This window comes from Haliotis cracherodii, unplaced genomic scaffold (assembly GCF_022045235.1).
Source record: "Haliotis cracherodii isolate W230 unplaced genomic scaffold, xgHalCrac1.p SCAF_5, whole genome shotgun sequence".
NCBI lineage: Eukaryota > Metazoa > Mollusca > Gastropoda > Lepetellida > Haliotidae > Haliotis > Haliotis cracherodii.
In genome coordinates this window covers 66,655,476-66,675,471 of record NW_027266308.1, presented here as the reverse complement: position 1 = coordinate 66,675,471, position 19,996 = coordinate 66,655,476, and the positions used below count along the sequence as shown (strand labels likewise).

At 45.6% G+C, this 19,996-nt stretch overlaps 2 pseudogenes; both read left to right on the top strand.

Annotated features, from left to right (window-relative positions):
- Positions 1–9,553: 9,553 nt before the first annotated feature.
- On the top strand, positions 9,554–12,792 carry LOC139443976 (uncharacterized; annotated as a pseudogene).
- A 2,795-nt stretch (positions 12,793–15,587) lies between these two features.
- On the top strand, positions 15,588–18,826 carry LOC139443491 (uncharacterized; annotated as a pseudogene).
- The last annotated feature ends 1,170 nt before the right edge of the window (positions 18,827–19,996 follow it).

Sequence of the window (19,996 nt, the reverse complement as noted above, 5' to 3'; positions counted from 1 at the left end):
AGTTGGAACTATATTGGCTAATGTCACTTTCCGACTGACACATCACTTACCCTGTTACGTAATATATATATTAATTAATGCGCACATTCCATGAAAACTTGCAATGTTTCGGCAATGGTTGTGAGGGATGGAAGGCGATTTTCAAGCACAGAATTGAAGAATGACATTATGTGATAAAGAGGTTATCACGCTTTTGTGTTTGGGGATGGTAAATATCCTGTATTAGGAATAAACAATATGTATTAAGCTCACCAAGGCTCGCTAAAAACAGTGTTCCTTCCTAATACGGTATATTTACATCCCCAAACACACAAGCGTGATGACCTCTATGTATGCATAGACATTATAACTACAAGTAATCACTACTACTTGCTGGCGAACAAGAGCCTGTTTTTATGTTGTAATGTAAAGTCATAACTGTTTCATGCTCTAATACTGCATTCAAAAGAAACTGCCATACACTAGTTGTGATACTGTCCTTCGTTGACAGATTTGCTATTGTATAATATGTATATGTATACCTAATTCAAGTCACAAATTGGTCCAAAATATACCAATAATACTGTACATGTTAACTAAGTGACTCACTAATTAAATTGGAAATTATATCAAAATGATAATTTGTATTTTCACATCGCTTGGCTGCTTGGTTATTTATGCCATACATCTTTCCTGACGAACCGTTCGCTTATATTAAAACGATTAATATTATCTACATACTACTCAAATTGTTTCAGCAACCAAACACCCACTCACCCACCCACTTAACCAGCCAGCCAGCCAACCAAACAACCAGTCCACCAACCCACCAACGAATCCGCCCAGCAACCCACCCACTCACTCACTCACCGTCACATATTGCACTGTCTTTCCTTCTGAATCCGGCATCACACAAACATGACTTTGTGAGACCATCAGAGCATGTTCCAGGCCAGCACCACCTGTCCTTCACGTACGAGCACGTGGCTGAAATAGTTTCAGTAAGATAATGATATGGCACAGTATTTGAAAACAGAGAGTAAATACACCTCTTCCAGCAATATCACAGACATAAAGAATTGGTTTCACACATTTTACATCTCTTCCTCTTATCCACGTTGTCATAGCTTTTTCTAATTTTCATTAACATCTATATGTTTCTAAAATATGCCATCGTTTCCTATTCTCCCACAGCGAACAGCCCAGCTCTACTTAACAGTCCTATTCAAGTCCAGTAATCCTGTTTAAAAAGTTAAACAGTCTAGTGACTCGTCTCGGGGGCACTGGTGGCCCAGTCGTCTAAGGCGTCGCGAGTCGCTGTGTAGAGTTGCGTCCTTGGGCACGCCAGGAACCTATGATTGCGGGTTCGAATCCCGGTTCGCCCCGATTATGTTTCTAGGTTTGTCAGCACCATACCAGTGCTCGTGGGTTTTTACCGAAGTGGTAAACGTCTGAGACCTGCATCACTTCGGGCTTTCCTCCCACATTAAGCTGACACGTCGCGATATAACTGGAATACTGTTAAAAGCGGCGTTAAACCCAACTCACTCACTCACTAGTGACTCGTTTCACTTCTCACTGCCACATTTGTTCTTTTGATTACACTGTTGATTTGGCAGGCGTGACATAACAAAGGACAATGTTGAAAGAAAAGAGTGTGGGGGAATACAGATAACATGACACATGCGTTATTATTACAGAGGCAGGAAAAATACTGCTTCATTATAGTCTGTATGTAATAAATTATATTATCACATACTCATTATATTACTTATATGCATTCAGAACACACTAGAAAACAAATATTATTTATCATTTTCATTTTGAAGGAGACAGGTACTGCTAAAAGTCTAGTATTCAGCGAGAACTGTACTTGATAACAACAGATAACACGCTCAGTGCATGTGTTGGTATACTCACCGTCACAGTGTTCGTTATCCGGACGTAACCACAATAGTGAATGTGTGACATACCCAGTCATATTCTCACAACTACCTGCAAGGAAAAATTGCCATAAGTTCAAGGTTGTATGCGCGGAAGCCAACATTCCGTCAGTATCAGTTCATATCCCTCATGAATTATGGAAATATTATGTATGTCGTCAAATTGAAGAAATATTACAAGAATGTTTAGAGTTATGTGTTAAATGTTATATTAACAATGACAATAAGCTTGAAACTAATATCCTTGAATAACTAAGCTACTTATGATTTATTACTTGATACATCGTTTGTACCAATGACAAATAGTACTTGTCATATTCAATATGACCGTATTGACCATTTGAGACAGAGCTTAGTTTCAGCACCTTTATCATGTTTGTTCTGATGGCGATAAACATGAAACGGATACCTTTGGATTATAGGTATGTCTCACAGTGTATGTCACTTTACATCAGGTATTGAAAACATATGACACATACGGTAACATTTTTTCTTGTCTTCTTGCATCCGATATATATAATTTGCAGTTGCAGGAGGGGTAACACATCTTCTGCATTTATGATACTTTTGGTCCAAGCAGTTTTCTAGACGTGGATACTCTGAAACATACAGGGCATCATGTTGTCATCAACTGTAACATAAATATTTTAATTCTAAGTAACTTTCTTATTGTCTATGTAATGTTACCCATCAATAGACATTGAAAATGTTTGACTGCAGTATCTTGTTTTAATGTGTTTTCTTATGTTCCAGTTATGACCTTTGCTTTCAATGAATAATTACCACCTTATCATTTTCTCGGTAGAACAGGCTGATATCATAAGACGCTGCAATGACCTTTGAAAAAGTGGAAATCACTTTTTGGTATGAAAGAATGAAAAAAATGCAAAGCTAAATATCAGAACTAGGATATAATTTTCCTATATTTACCCATGTTTTTGCAAATACGTAAACCATTCTATGATGCTGCATTGGTAATATTATCCGGGAGTATAAACTGCTGTCAGATAAACACGCACTGCATTATTAATGCAACATAACTGTTAGATTATAATCTGGTAAAAAAAGAAGCATAAAAGTGATTTAGATGTATATTTGTATATCATACAAAAAACCAACAAACCATAATCGTAATTGTTGAAAATTGGCACACATCAGAGCATGTAGCTGAAGTTTAATATAAAAAATGTTTAATACAAGGTGTTCGCGAAAAGGTGAACCCGCCAGTGTCACACGTCACATACACATGCAATGGCAAGTCAACTGTTCATCTATTTAATGCAACGGAAATGACGTAGATTACTAAGTAACGTAATACATCTGCTACATACATCGACAATAATTTATGAGTGACGAGGAATGACGGATTATCTGTCCCGAGTGTATCTAATTTTACCAAAAAATATTCACGAGGAACAGATAATCCGTCATTCCCCGTCACGAATAGTTGATTGTTTTTATAACCAGATCGTCAAATTCAGACATTTGAAGCTAAAAGAAACACCAACATTCATCCTGATGGGAGAGGCGAAGTCACATTTTGTCATATAACTACGCGTTATACGGTATCAAATTCCATGAATTTCACCAAAGCACAGTCCAGCTATTTTATGATTCCGCGATAGTAAAATAGTTCAATTAAAACGTATCAATATCTGGGAATATCAAACCAAATATTCCGGCATTCAGCATTGTGAATAAGTTATTTTCATTTATTTTAAACATTTAGTAATTCACAGTAGGTGGCTTAGGGTTAGTTAACTTCAAACCTCTATTAGTTGTCGTCATTGCGCTACATCATTTCAGAGTGAAAATTAAAAAAAACCTTGCGATTTCTACAATGTCAACTCCACCATAAAAGGATTCTCCAACAAGTGAAGTTTATTCCGTTTATTTATTATGCGAACAATTAAGAATTGACGTTCATACAGTTCGTCCCTCACTCTATGAAGGTTCATACTCCAATGAACTCACACAAAGTGAAAAATCAATATTTTTTTTATATCACTAGTTGTACCTCAAAGGCCGTAGACTTTGATCTATACACAATTACATTTAATGTGTGTGACTTTATGTTTACACTGACAGCCATACAACAACCAGCTGCATCGCTTAATAAAATAGTTCCTCAAAGCGAGAGGTGACATGAGCTTATGTATGCTAAACATGCTCAGCAGGGACAACATTTGTAGTTTCTTTAGATGAAATGTACTCAAATAATATCCTCATTAGATGATAAAGGTCTATTAAGGACTACCTCAGAAAGTCAGTCACAATTACATCGGATGATGTAGCTACGATGCAGAGACGTTTGGAAGGAGTGTGTTCAACCACAGGGATATGTAACGCAAAAAATAGCAGCTACAAGATATATGGTCACACCCATGTGTGAGTATACTATATAAAACGAAAGGGATATAACGAGGCCAACTCACGAGGACGAATTCAACAACATCCCTGTAAATACCCTTATAAAACTATACAAATTTCAAGTCAATACATTTGGAATCGATGACATGCATCAACCAAGTCAGCGAGCCTGACCACCCGATCCCGTTAGTCGCCTTTTATGACAAGCATAATCACCTTTAACGGCAAGCATGGGTTGCTGAAGACCTATATATTCTATCCCGCAATCTTCATGGGTCTCTGTACTTTTTGAGCTCGTGTCTTAGTGTTTTTTCGATTTCGATCCAAAATCCGTGCTCAGAATTTATACCCTTGACCCTTTGTGAATGTCACTGTTGTTGACTTCTACAAATCGTTTTGTATATTTGGCAATGTCCGGGGGGTCTAAATCATCCAAAGACAACTGCTCTAGGCCGAGATTTAGGTTAAACAACCCCAGAGAAGAGAAACAGAGAAATATGTTAGTTTATGGTATGTACTAAAGAACTGCTTTGAATAATGATATTCAAATCAACAAGATCAATTAAGATAAAAACGAATGTTGATTTGAATATCATTATTCAAATCAGTTTTACAGTACATACCATGAACTAAATCTTTTCCCCGTTCCTCTTCTCTAGGGCTGTTTTTCCCCTTTAATGTCCTAATCTTTTAGCCATAAATCGTCGTCGTGTGGCAGGAGTACTGACGTGCGGCGTTTGACAATATTTTTAATGCAAATTGTGTGTGTGAGCACGACTTGTAGACCAGGACATACTCGTGAACACCTAATTTTCGGTGATGTATTTATATAATTTGTAATATAACAGTAATTTAAACATAATCAAATGTATAGATCACATGAAGTTGCGTTGAAAACCTCTGTGAGTTCACTGTGGGGTGGGGGGTGGTCGGGGGGGGGGGGGGGGGGGGGGGGGGGGACAAAGTGATGTGTCCCTCGTTTGATGCCCACCGCCACAAGGCTGGCTGCATGCCCCCCACTGTCCTGTCGTCCAGCCACAGTGTGTAACAGAGAGAGGCGGAGGTTTTCACAAGTGTTGATATGATGACAACTATCATCAAATATGGAGTCATTCTAGAATTGATAGTAACACATGCTTCGTTAAAGTCAGCAATACACGTGTGATGTCTACCGTCCCTTAAATGCTGACAATTGCTGTCACACAAATATGCATTTGTTTGGCTCAGCACACGTGATCGGGAGGTGCGACGTTTATTTGACAGCTTAGTTCAGTAGCTCTATAGTACACGTACCAAATCAAGGGACAGTCTCAAACAGAAAATTTCAACACTGTTATAAATGTTGATAACAATGCCTTATCAGTCAAACGTATTTCTTTGTATGGGAACTATTATTGACTTTCAAACCATTTGATTTCTATTGTCAATTTGAATGGACCCCTTTACTATATTCAGCGATTAGAGTATAACCTTTTAACAGACCCATGTAAATATATACCAGATATATATTCTTGACATAGGTTCACAATGGGTCATGCTGTCTTGTTAACCAACGAACATCGGATTACTGAAAAAGGTTCACCTATACCTTGAGACCCAATGGGAAACATTTAGAGGAATGGAACGTACAGTGAATGCAGCAATCAGCCTCTTTTCTAACCCTCGGACTGGCTGTTTTAATCACCTGGTGATAATGGTCACAGGTCTTGCACCACCTGTCCCCAAACAACTGGTCAGACAGAGATAAATGCACAGACAAATGACAGTTTTACAACATTGTCGAGCTTCTTGCTTAAATCAAGCTGAACCAACTAAATATCATACGAATTAGAATGACATACTTTTTATTATTACTCGAATTTGTCTGAAAAGACAACCAAAAAAGTATGATGTCTCTATTTGGTCATCCTAAAGTTTATTGTCATACATTGAAGTTCGAATTCGGAAATGTTTAAACAAATCATTACAACATAAAAGAGGATTCTCTTCAAATCGAATTTCATTGTAGTTTCAAATGAATCGATAAGGTAAGGTGAAATGGGTTTAGCTCCGCGGTCGGTCGTTGGAAGAAAGATACAGCTTTAAAATATGACTGCCCGAGGTAGAATGGCTTCCCAACACACCCGACACATTGACCATGCAACACCTCTGTGGACATGGGTAGGGGGTCATTTTTCAGCGGAAGGTCGTCAAACCTCTGAACCCAAGTATTGTTGAGTTTCAACATCCACAGTAACACGTAAGCTCTCTAATCATTGAGAGCCAGACAATATCCAATGTGTCTCCGTCAGTGATTAGCAGACTTTGGAACAGATTTTGTCTAATAACCGATGACTCTGTTCGATAATCCTGATGTTTATAGTGTGTAGAGGGGGGGACGTATGAGGCATTCTTCATTTTGACACTTCAGTGATAGGTCACATCACTCGAAGCCATCAATATTTTTGATGTTCATCGTCAACAGTAACATGTATGTTCTCTATTCGCTTTAATGCAGTATTTGTGATCATATTTGGAATGCGTCGTCTTGGGGAACGTCTAATGGCTATTGGCATGCACAGTTCGAAGTAGCCATTTTGTTCACCGTGTCTCAGACTTTCAAACTGGTTACTACAAAATGCTATTGATCTGCCCTGCACAGGGCACACATCAACAAAAAAAAAAAAACAGTTAGAAAATTAGAAACAAGTCTGTTCACTTGCACCACATGTCTCTCATGAAGGTTTTGAGAACTTTACGTAGGCCTTGAATGTTGTAACCTTGATCAAACAACTTCTGAGTCGTATGACGCTCTTTAAAATCTTGGGAGAAATAGCATGCTCGATTGTATCTCAAAATGTGCAAAATGTAAACACCAAAGGCTGGAGCTGCTTGAATATTGCTCGACAAGAAGGGGAAGTTGACTATTGGCAAGTTGAAGTCATCCCTCTTGTCATACAGTCTTGTGGAGAGTGTTTTGGCATTCTGAATCTTTATGCCAAACACCACCACTCTGTAATGGCCAGTTATGAAGACGGACCATTTCCCCGTAGGGCACGTCTTGGACATGATCCGGAGATGTGTACGCCGACGTCATAGGCCTCTGCTACGCTAACCAGGCGTTGCAAGAAGAGTGGACAAGACTTCCTCAAATTGTCATTGTGAGAATGATTCGGCCCATGCCATACCGCTTAAACGAATGTTTCACCAATCACAGGGGCTGACCTATTATTGATCAAGTCATCTGAAACGTTCATGTTTTGACTACACACCCTTTGTAAACACATACTCTGCCATAATGCGTTCAGAGTTACAATTTGTTACAATAGAAACAACAGATAACAGCTGTCTCTCCTGTCGCAGATGACATTTTAATCATCTATTTACTGGTTTAATGTGAGTTTAAAATCTCCCGAAAAAGGTTTGACCTTCATGTGAATATTGGTCATAAAGTGAACACCTGGTGTCATCAATGATATTACTTGTTCTGTTGGCGCGGATTTTCCATGAACACAACAAACGGCGCAACAAAATACCAGCCCGCAAGTAAACTTAGACAACAAATATACATCTTCTTTTGGGATGCTAGTAAAACATAATTTTTGTATGCACATGTTTACATGATTCAGTGAGTTATATAAAAGTATTAATATAAACAAATGGATAGACCAACAAGGAAAAATGAATTATCCATTGATCAAACAATTTTCTCACACATCCATAATCTTCAATTGGATTATTTCAAATTACAAAACCTAACACATTACAAAGGTTGTTTGTCTTCGGTGTTATTTCAGTGTCTTTTGTGTCTGAATAATTTTTGTTATGGTTGCCTGACTTTGTCGTGTTTGCTGAGTACTCTTCAAACTTACATTTGTTTTTAAATGTTTATTGACACGTTTATTTAATCTTTCTTTATGCAAGAGAAAGATGGAGCTAATGAGCATGAAATAAATAACAGCGCAAAACCTATTCCATATTCATAAGAAAAAGCAGAGTCCATTGTATGTTTCCGAGTACATCACGAGCATGTGCTCATAATTTACAATGGAAAAGTGATGGTACTATGCGTTCGCGATAAGAAAAGCGTATCCTGCCCCACCGGTGTCACCCGTCGCACAAATAACTACAATGTATGGTAAATCCCGGCTGATTAGGTTAGCAGTGTCGGACATGGACTATTTAGTTACTGTCCGAGTATGTCGACCTCGGCACAATACTACCAAACACCGAGGGAAGTCACGAGGACGGTACGATTACCATGGCGTATGACTCCTCAGGTAAGGTAATTTTTAAACCAATAAAACAGCAAGCAAAGCGCCTGTCCCTGGCAAGCTGGACTTCAGCTTTCCACATTTTCATGTGTACTTACGTTAGTAGGCACTCCGAGGTCCGCACAACCCAGGGGTTGCTGTCCTACATGGAAACCATAAGAACGGCGGCACTTCGATTCGGGGGGGATGCCTGGTCAACCTACGACCAACAATTCCGACACAGAATGTCAAGGGACCCCTCACGACGCTGGGACAACATCGACGGGGAGTTGTGGCTGAAGTACATGGTAACACAGCCGGTACTACAACCAGAATCAGGCGGACGGGGCGCAATGACACGCGTACAGGGGGACATCGCCAGTCAGGTATGCTGGGATTTCAATAAATTTGGCTGTAGCAGGGTCAACTGTAAGTACACTCACAAATGCGGTAAGTGTGGCAAACATTCCCATAGCCCTAGGACCTGCTTTCGAGGGAATGGGGTCCAACCGACCCCATACAAGCCCAATCAGCCCTTTCCTAACAGAAAACCAGCCGGCAAGGCAGGTAAATTCAGTGGCCCCTTCCCCCGTGGATCTCAATGAAATGGCACCCTGGTTACGCCAATATGCTAGGGTCAATTACAGAGATGCAAATTATTTATGGGTAGGTTTTAGCTTTGGCTTTAAGCTCGAGTTCCAGGGAAGCCGCACGGGTCGCCTGGCACGAAACTTGCGACCAGCCACACACCAAGATACGGCAGGCTACGTGAAACAAAAACTACAAAAGGAAGTCGACCTTGGCAGGATGGCGGGCCCCTTCAAGGACACCCCCCTAGACAACCTCCAAGTATCCCCAATAGGCCTGGTGCCCAAGAAGCAGCCAGGATATGGTCAACACCTGGGTAAGCATGCGGAGGAATTCCGTCTAATTCACCATCTATCCTATCCCAGGGGTAAATCTATAAATGACTTCATAGACACAGAGGCCTGCTCCGTTGTGTACGCCAGATTTGATGAAGCTACCCAGATGGTACAACAACTGGGAAAGGGAGCATTACTAGCAAAATTCGACATTCAGTCGGCCTTTAGAATTATACCAGTCCACCCATCCGATTTCGAGCTGCTAGGCATCAGTTTCGAAGGTGAGTTCTATTTCGATAAATGCTTACCATTTGGCTGCTCCATATCTTGCGCCATATTTGAAACGTTTAGTACCTTCTTGCAATGGTGCATGCAATCGCATCTTCCAACGTGTCCGGTCATGCATTACCTGGATGACTTCCTAACGGGGGGCACAGCAGGCACCAGCCACTGCTCAGACAACCTCAACGGATGCGTGAATACACTTGAACAGCTTGGGGTTCCTATTGCTCACGACAAGACGGTGGGCCCCACAACCAAACTGACATTCCTAGGGCTGGAAATCGACACCATTGCAATGCAGATCAGAATCCCAGAGCCCAAGATCAAGGAGGCAACAAGGGAAATCCAAGACATCCTGTCAACAGGTAACATCAAGGTCACAAAAAGGGCCCTTCAGTCCCTCATAGGTAAGCTTAACTTTATGTGCAGGGCTATACCAATGGCAAGGGCATTCAGCCGCAGGCTAATCGATCTGCTTAGCAAAGGTAAGCAACCATTTCACCACATTAGGATTACCAGCTGGGTCAAGGAAGACCTACAAATATGGTTAACATTTCTTACGAGTTATAACGGCATTTCAGTGTTTCAGGACCAACTATGGGTGGACAGCGATTTCCTCCAGCTGTTTTCAGACGCAGCGGGTGGCGCCGGCTTTGGGGCCTACATGCAGGGCAAATGGTTTAACGGCGCATGGCCACCCCGGTGGGTGACGGATGGAACTACACGGGACTTGACGCTCCTGGAGCTGTTCCCCATCACACTGGCCATCCAAATCTGGGGCAAGCAACTCGCAAACAAAAAGGTCCTCTTTTACTGCGACAACCAAGCCGTCGTAACAATAATCAACAAGCAGTCAACCAAGGCCCCCAGAGTGATGAGCCTACTCCGTCGCCTAATCCTGCAGTGTCTCCGATATAATATTATGTTTAAGGCAAAGTATGTATGTTCCACTGCTAACACTATTGCCGATGCTCTCTCGAGGTTTCAGCTCAAACGCTTCCGAGAGGCAGCACCAACCGCGGACCAGAACCCCACACCTATCCCGTGCAACATATGGCTGATCTGAGGCAGGAAGCCGGCAGACTCCTACAACAATCTCTGTCTACTAATACATGGGCCACTTACCAAACAGGCATCAATGCCTTGCACCAGTTCCGGTCCGCACACCAGCTACAAGAGGTGTGGCCAGTCCCGCTGGATCAGGTCGTAAACTTTATTGCTTATCTGTCAGTCACTCACCACTCCCCTAACACAGTCAAGACTTACATTGCAGCGCTGTCTTCACACCACAAATTCCACGGGCTCACCGACTGTACAAACCATTTCCTGATAGGCAAGATTGTAACCGGCTTACACAAATCAGCGGGCCGACCAGACACCAGAAAACCGATCACTGCAGATCTGCTGCAGGTAGTAACCAACAATCTGCCTCACGTATGCTCATCAGCATATGAAGCCAGGCTGTTCAAGGCAGTCTACTGCACAGCCTTCTTCGGTTTCTTTAGGGTTAGCGAACTCGTCCAAACTGGACCCTCAAAAACAGGTTGCGCCATCCAGAATTTAAGCTTCTCGGGCAACCCCCAGCAGCTTTCAATCCATTTACCACACTCAAAGTCTGATCAGTACAGGATGGGGACAACAGTTACAATGTCACCTATACCAGGTAATCCGCTATGTCCAGTAGTCGCCATCAAGCACTACCTGGAGGCGCGCCCCTCCGGCCCACAACATGCATTCGTCCACTTTGACCATTCCCCCGTTACAAGGTACCAATTCCAGGCACTCCTAAAAAAGGCCTTAGCACACAGCAACATAAACACGGCCTGCTATTCTTCGCACTCCTTCCGCATTGGGGCAGCCACATCAGCAGCCATGAACGGGGTGCCTGAACACCTCATACAACAATACGGCAGGTGGAAATCAGATTGCTACAATGCTTACATACGCCTACCAACAAATTCAATGTTGCACAATTAAATCAAATAGTCTTTCATGGTACTTACTACACTTCTTATTGTTTACAGTTTGGATGGTGGGATCCAGCTACATGGCCAGGGCACGGCAGTACTTGCTCCTGAAGGGCACCAGCCCGAACTAACCGAGGATGCTATGGCTGGCACGAGGGGGGATGAGGTGGAAGGAGCTGGACACCATTCTGGATGCACAGGTCAAGGCGACACGGCGCAGCCCCAGAGCCCTCATCATTCACCTGGGCTCCAACGACCTGTGCTCGGTCAAAGGCAGCCAACTCTACCTTGACATGGTGGCATCAATCCTTCGGATACAACTCCAGCTTCCTGACACCAAGATCATCGTATCCTCAATGCTGCCCAGGCGCTACTGGCACGATGCCAGGGATCCACGAAAGATCGAGGGGATGCGGAAGAATATCAACCGCCGACTGACCAACCGAGTCAAAGAGCTCGGCGGTACAACAGTGCCACATCCCCAGATCCTGGCATCTGACAAGACATGGTACGCCTGGGAGGGCGTCCACCTCAGTGACAAAGGACTGTGTGTGTTTACGGACAATTTATTGCATGCCCTGGCGCTCGTTTTGCGCCAGTAAGGATATTATCTCCACAGGTTAGTGTTTCCTTTCAGTGCATAAGCAAGCCGGGCAACAATGCTATCTCCGCGTATCGCGTGGCCGTGGGTGTGGGGTAGCACTCTGGTGCTTTGTGGCGGGGTTCTTGTGGGCTACACTGCTAGTAACAAATTAACTTGCTTCCAAATTAATACTCGTGCTTAAGGCTACCTGCTTTTCAGCGGGAACCTTTCCGGGGTTACCTGCTTCTCAGTGGGAACCTTGTCTTTCCCGACTTTTCAGCCGGGGAATCGTAGAATAACATACGTTGGGGCAAACAGTTGCCACGTATATGGGCCCGGCGGCGGAAGTCGTCTTGTCAAGCGGTAGCTGACAGTTGGGTCCGCGGCGGGAGCCGCACAATGGTTTTGCTAATGGGGCCGGGCAGTGTGATCTGCTTTGGCCGGCTACCTGGGGCCGGGCAGCGGCAGTCTGACTTAGGCCAGCAGCGTGGAGCTGCTTTTGGCAACGTGGGAGTTGCCAAGCAATGGTAGCGTTTAAATATGCTACCGTGGGGGCCGGACAGCGGTAGCAGTCTCAGGCCAGCAGCGCTAGCTGCAATCGCCGTCGGCCACGCGCGTGGCCATGGCAACGGTAGCATTTTTGGTATATACAATTAGCAGCTAAGTAGCCCACTAGTACCTGCACACCCTCGGCCATTTAACCCAATCTCATCTTCTGTTTTATTACAGGCACGGGCACCAACGGCTCGGTGGCCCGTGCCTCTCCTTGGCATATCGCGGGATAATTACATTTAGTACTAACTACTAAATGACTTTATCGCGCGTATCCAAACCATGGGCTAACTACGTCTGTAACCCAATCACCCCTCGTAACTCAATCACCCCGGGCCACCACTCGGCACCGTGCCCGGGGAATAATCCCGCGCAAGCATCATCCCGCCCTTTGTTAGTCCGTCATTCGCGAGCAGCCCTTCCCCAAGTACACACGTGTGTCACTGTATCTAATCGCTTTCCCACCCACCCACCCAGCTTGCCACTCCTTTTTCTTTCCTTTTCAGCCTGACGTGTCCTCTTCACCTGGAATGCTAATCACTTCTTTTCTTCGGCGTTTATTCTATTACACGTACCAGCAGAGCGGATTGTATATATGTAAATAAACCTGTACATATGTAAAATAGGTTTTCAGAGCGCTTGTATATATGTACATACTTCTAAACGATTCTGATATATGTAATTAAACATGACTTCTTAATAGCTGTATATCTGTACATATGCAATACCTGTCTCAACAATAAACTATGTCGAGGTGTGCGGGGTTTCTTGTGGGCTACACTGCTAGTAACAAATTAACTTGCTTCCAAATTAATACTCGTGCTTAAGGCTACCTGCTTTTCAGCGGGAACCTTTCCGGGGTTACCTGCTTCTCAGTGGGAACCTTGTCTTTCCCGACTTTTCAGCCGGGGAATCGTAGAATAGGCGGGGTTCTTGTGGGCTACACTGCTAGTAACAAATTAACTTGCTTCCAAATTAATACTCGTGCTTAAGGCTACCTGCTTTTCAGCGGGAACCTTTCCGGGGTTACCTGCTTCTCAGTGGGAACCTTGTCTTTCCCGATTTTCAGCCGGGGAATCGTAGAATAACATACGTTGGGGCAAACAGTTGCCACGTATATGGGCCCGGCGGCGGAAGTCGTCTTGTCAAGCGGTAGCTGACAGTTGGGTCCGCGGCGGGAGCCGCACAATGGTTTTGCTAATGGGGCCGGGCAGTGTGATCTGCTTTGGCCGGCTACCTGGGGCCGGGCAGCGGCAGTCTGACTTAGGCCAGCAGCGTGGAGCTGCTTTTGGCAACGTGGGAGTTGCCAAGCAATGGTAGCGTTTAAATATGCTACCGTGGGGGCCGGACAGCGGTAGCAGTCTCAGGCCAGCAGCGCTAGCTGCAATCGCCGTCGGCCACGCGCGTGGCCATGGCAACGGTAGCATTTTTGGTATATTTAATCTTTCTTTATGCAAGAGAAAGATGGAGCTAATGAGCATGAAATAAATAACAGCGCAAAACCTATTCCATATTCATAAGAAAAAGCAGAGTCCATTGTATGTTTCCGAGTACATCACGAGCATGTGCTCATAATTTACAATGGAAAAGTGATGGTACTATGCGTTCGCGATAAGAAAAGCGTATCCTGCCCCACCGGTGTCACCCGTCGCACAAATAACTACAATGTATGGTAAATCCCGGCTGATTAGGTTAGCAGTGTCGGACATGGACTATTTAGTTACTGTCCGAGTATGTCGACCTCGGCACAATACTACCAAACACCGAGGGAAGTCACGAGGACGGTACGATTACCATGGCGTATGACTCCTCAGGTAAGGTAATTTTTAAACCAATAAAACAGCAAGCAAAGCGCCTGTCCCTGGCAAGCTGGACTTCAGCTTTCCACATTTTCATGTGTACTTACGTTAGTAGGCACTCCGAGGTCCGCACAACCCAGGGGTTGCTGTCCTACATGGAAACCATAAGAACGGCGGCACTTCGATTCGGGGGGGATGCCTGGTCAACCTACGACCAACAATTCCGACACAGAATGTCAAGGGACCCCTCACGACGCTGGGACAACATCGACGGGGAGTTGTGGCTGAAGTACATGGTAACACAGCCGGTACTACAACCAGAATCAGGCGGACGGGGCGCAATGACACGCGTACAGGGGGACATCGCCAGTCAGGTATGCTGGGATTTCAATAAATTTGGCTGTAGCAGGGTCAACTGTAAGTACACTCACAAATGCGGTAAGTGTGGCAAACATTCCCATAGCCCTAGGACCTGCTTTCGAGGGAATGGGGTCCAACCGACCCCATACAAGCCCAATCAGCCCTTTCCTAACAGAAAACCAGCCGGCAAGGCAGGTAAATTCAGTGGCCCCTTCCCCCGTGGATCTCAATGAAATGGCACCCTGGTTACGCCAATATGCTAGGGTCAATTACAGAGATGCAAATTATTTATGGGTAGGTTTTAGCTTTGGCTTTAAGCTCGAGTTCCAGGGAAGCCGCACGGGTCGCCTGGCACGAAACTTGCGACCAGCCACACACCAAGATACGGCAGGCTACGTGAAACAAAAACTACAAAAGGAAGTCGACCTTGGCAGGATGGCGGGCCCCTTCAAGGACACCCCCCTAGACAACCTCCAAGTATCCCCAATAGGCCTGGTGCCCAAGAAGCAGCCAGGATATGGTCAACACCTGGGTAAGCATGCGGAGGAATTCCGTCTAATTCACCATCTATCCTATCCCAGGGGTAAATCTATAAATGACTTCATAGACACAGAGGCCTGCTCCGTTGTGTACGCCAGATTTGATGAAGCTACCCAGATGGTACAACAACTGGGAAAGGGAGCATTACTAGCAAAATTCGACATTCAGTCGGCCTTTAGAATTATACCAGTCCACCCATCCGATTTCGAGCTGCTAGGCATCAGTTTCGAAGGTGAGTTCTATTTCGATAAATGCTTACCATTTGGCTGCTCCATATCTTGCGCCATATTTGAAACGTTTAGTACCTTCTTGCAATGGTGCATGCAATCGCATCTTCCAACGTGTCCGGTCATGCATTACCTGGATGACTTCCTAACGGGGGGCACAGCAGGCACCAGCCACTGCTCAGACAACCTCAACGGATGCGTGAATACACTTGAACAGCTTGGGGTTCCTATTGCTCACGACAAGACGGTGGGCCCCACAACCAAACTGACATTCCTAGGGCTGGAAATCGACACCATTGCAATGCAGATCAGAATCCCAGAGCCCAAGATCAAGGAGGCAACAAGGGAAATCCAAGACATCCTGTCAACAGGTAACATCAAGGTCACAAAAAGGGCCCTTCAGTCCCTCATAGGTAAGCTTAACTTTATGTGCAGGGCTATACCAATGGCAAGGGCATTCAGCCGCAGGCTAATCGATCTGCTTAGCAAAGGTAAGCAACCATTTCACCACATTAGGATTACCAGCTGGGTCAAGGAAGACCTACAAATGTGGTTAACATTTCTTACGAGTTATAACGGCATTTCAGTGTTTCAGGACCAACTATGGGTGGACAGCGATTTCCTCCAGCTGTTTTCAGACGCAGCGGGTGGCGCCGGCTTTGGGGCCTACATGCAGGGCAAATGGTTTAACGGCGCATGGCCACCCCGGTGGGTGACGGATGGAACTACACGGGACTTGACGCTCCTGGAGCTGTTCCCCATCACACTGGCCATCCAAATCTGGGGCAAGCAACTCGCAAACAAAAAGGTCCTCTTTTACTGCGACAACCAAGCCGTCGTAACAATAATCAACAAGCAGTCAACCAAGGCCCCCAGAGTGATGAGCCTACTCCGTCGCCTAATCCTGCAGTGTCTCCGATATAATATTATGTTTAAGGCAAAGTATGTATGTTCCACTGCTAACACTATTGCCGATGCTCTCTCGAGGTTTCAGCTCAAACGCTTCCGAGAGGCAGCACCAACCGCGGACCAGAACCCCACACCTATCCCGTGCAACATATGGCTGATCTGAGGCAGGAAGCCGGCAGACTCCTACAACAATCTCTGTCTACTAATACATGGGCCACTTACCAAACAGGCATCAATGCCTTGCACCAGTTCCGGTCCGCACACCAGCTACAAGAGGTGTGGCCAGTCCCGCTGGATCAGGTCGTAAACTTTATTGCTTATCTGTCAGTCACTCACCACTCCCCTAACACAGTCAAGACTTACATTGCAGCGCTGTCTTCACACCACAAATTCCACGGGCTCACCGACTGTACAAACCATTTCCTGATAGGCAAGATTGTAACCGGCTTACACAAATCAGCGGGCCGACCAGACACCAGAAAACCGATCACTGCAGATCTGCTGCAGGTAGTAACCAACAATCTGCCTCACGTATGCTCATCAGCATATGAAGCCAGGCTGTTCAAGGCAGTCTACTGCACAGCCTTCTTCGGTTTCTTTAGGGTTAGCGAACTCGTCCAAACTGGACCCTCAAAAACAGGTTGCGCCATCCAGAATTTAAGCTTCTCGGGCAACCCCCAGCAGCTTTCAATCCATTTACCACACTCAAAGTCTGATCAGTACAGGATGGGGACAACAGTTACAATGTCACCTATACCAGGTAATCCGCTATGTCCAGTAGTCGCCATCAAGCACTACCTGGAGGCGCGCCCCTCCGGCCCACAACATGCATTCGTCCACTTTGACCATTCCCCCGTTACAAGGTACCAATTCCAGGCACTCCTAAAAAAGGCCTTAGCACACAGCAACATAAACACGGCCTGCTATTCTTCGCACTCCTTCCGCATTGGGGCAGCCACATCAGCAGCCATGAACGGGGTGCCTGAACACCTCATACAACAATACGGCAGGTGGAAATCAGATTGCTACAATGCTTACATACGCCTACCAACAAATTCAATGTTGCACAATTAAATCAAATAGTCTTTCATGGTACTTACTACACTTCTTATTGTTTACAGTTTGGATGGTGGGATCCAGCTACATGGCCAGGGCACGGCAGTACTTGCTCCTGAAGGGCACCAGCCCGAACTAACCGAGGATGCTATGGCTGGCACGAGGGGGGATGAGGTGGAAGGAGCTGGACACCATTCTGGATGCACAGGTCAAGGCGACACGGCGCAGCCCCAGAGCCCTCATCATTCACCTGGGCTCCAACGACCTGTGCTCGGTCAAAGGCAGCCAACTCTACCTTGACATGGTGGCATCAATCCTTCGGATACAACTCCAGCTTCCTGACACCAAGATCATCGTATCCTCAATGCTGCCCAGGCGCTACTGGCACGATGCCAGGGATCCACGAAAGATCGAGGGGATGCGGAAGAATATCAACCGCCGACTGACCAACCGAGTCAAAGAGCTCGGCGGTACAACAGTGCCACATCCCCAGATCCTGGCATCTGACAAGACATGGTACGCCTGGGAGGGCGTCCACCTCAGTGACAAAGGACTGTGTGTGTTTACGGACAATTTATTGCATGCCCTGGCGCTCGTTTTGCGCCAGTAAGGATATTATCTCCACAGGTTAGTGTTTCCTTTCAGTGCATAAGCAAGCCGGGCAACAATGCTATCTCCGCGTATCGCGTGGCCGTGGGTGTGGGGTAGCACTCTGGTGCTTTGTGGCGGGGTTCTTGTGGGCTACACTGCTAGTAACAAATTAACTTGCTTCCAAATTAATACTCGTGCTTAAGGCTACCTGCTTTTCAGCGGGAACCTTTCCGGGGTTACCTGCTTCTCAGTGGGAACCTTGTCTTTCCCGACTTTTCAGCCGGGGAATCGTAGAATAACATACGTTGGGGCAAACAGTTGCCACGTATATGGGCCCGGCGGCGGAAGTCGTCTTGTCAAGCGGTAGCTGACAGTTGGGTCCGCGGCGGGAGCCGCACAATGGTTTTGCTAATGGGGCCGGGCAGTGTGATCTGCTTTGGCCGGCTACCTGGGGCCGGGCAGCGGCAGTCTGACTTAGGCCAGCAGCGTGGAGCTGCTTTTGGCAACGTGGGAGTTGCCAAGCAATGGTAGCGTTTAAATATGCTACCGTGGGGGCCGGACAGCGGTAGCAGTCTCAGGCCAGCAGCGCTAGCTGCAATCGCCGTCGGCCACGCGCGTGGCCATGGCAACGGTAGCATTTTTGGTATATACAATTAGCAGCTAAGTAGCCCACTAGTACCTGCACACCCTCGGCCATTTAACCCAATCTCATCTTCTGTTTTATTACAGGCACGGGCACCAACGGCTCGGTGGCCCGTGCCTCTCCTTGGCATATCGCGGGATAATTACATTTAGTACTAACTACTAAATGACTTTATCGCGCGTATCCAAACCATGGGCTAACTACGTCTGTAACCCAATCACCCCTCGTAACTCAATCACCCCGGGCCACCACTCGGCACCGTGCCCGGGGAATAATCCCGCGCAAGCATCATCCCGCCCTTTGTTAGTCCGTCATTCGCGAGCAGCCCTTCCCCAAGTACACACGTGTGTCACTGTATCTAATCGCTTTCCCACCCACCCACCCAGCTTGCCACTCCTTTTTCTTTCCTTTTCAGCCTGACGTGTCCTCTTCACCTGGAATGCTAATCACTTCTTTTCTTCGGCGTTTATTCTATTACAGGTACCAGCAGAGCGGATTGTATATATGTAAATAAACCTGTACATATGTAAAATAGGTTTTCAGAGCGCTTGTATATATGTACATACTTCTAAACGATTCTGATATATGTAATTAAACATGACTTCTTAATAGCTGTATATCTGTACATATGCAATACCTGTCTCAACAATAAACTATGTCGAGGTGTGCGGGGTTTCTTGTGGGCTACACTGCTAGTAACAAATTAACTTGCTTCCAAATTAATACTCGTGCTTAAGGCTACCTGCTTTTCAGCGGGAACCTTTCCGGGGTTACCTGCTTCTCAGTGGGAACCTTGTCTTTCCCGACTTTTCAGCCGGGGAATCGTAGAATAGGCGGGGTTCTTGTGGGCTACACTGCTAGTAACAAATTAACTTGCTTCCAAATTAATACTCGTGCTTAAGGCTACCTGCTTTTCAGCGGGAACCTTTCCGGGGTTACCTGCTTCTCAGTGGGAACCTTGTCTTTCCCGATTTTCAGCCGGGGAATCGTAGAATAACATACGTTGGGGCAAACAGTTGCCACGTATATGGGCCCGGCGGCGGAAGTCGTCTTGTCAAGCGGTAGCTGACAGTTGGGTCCGCGGCGGGAGCCGCACAATG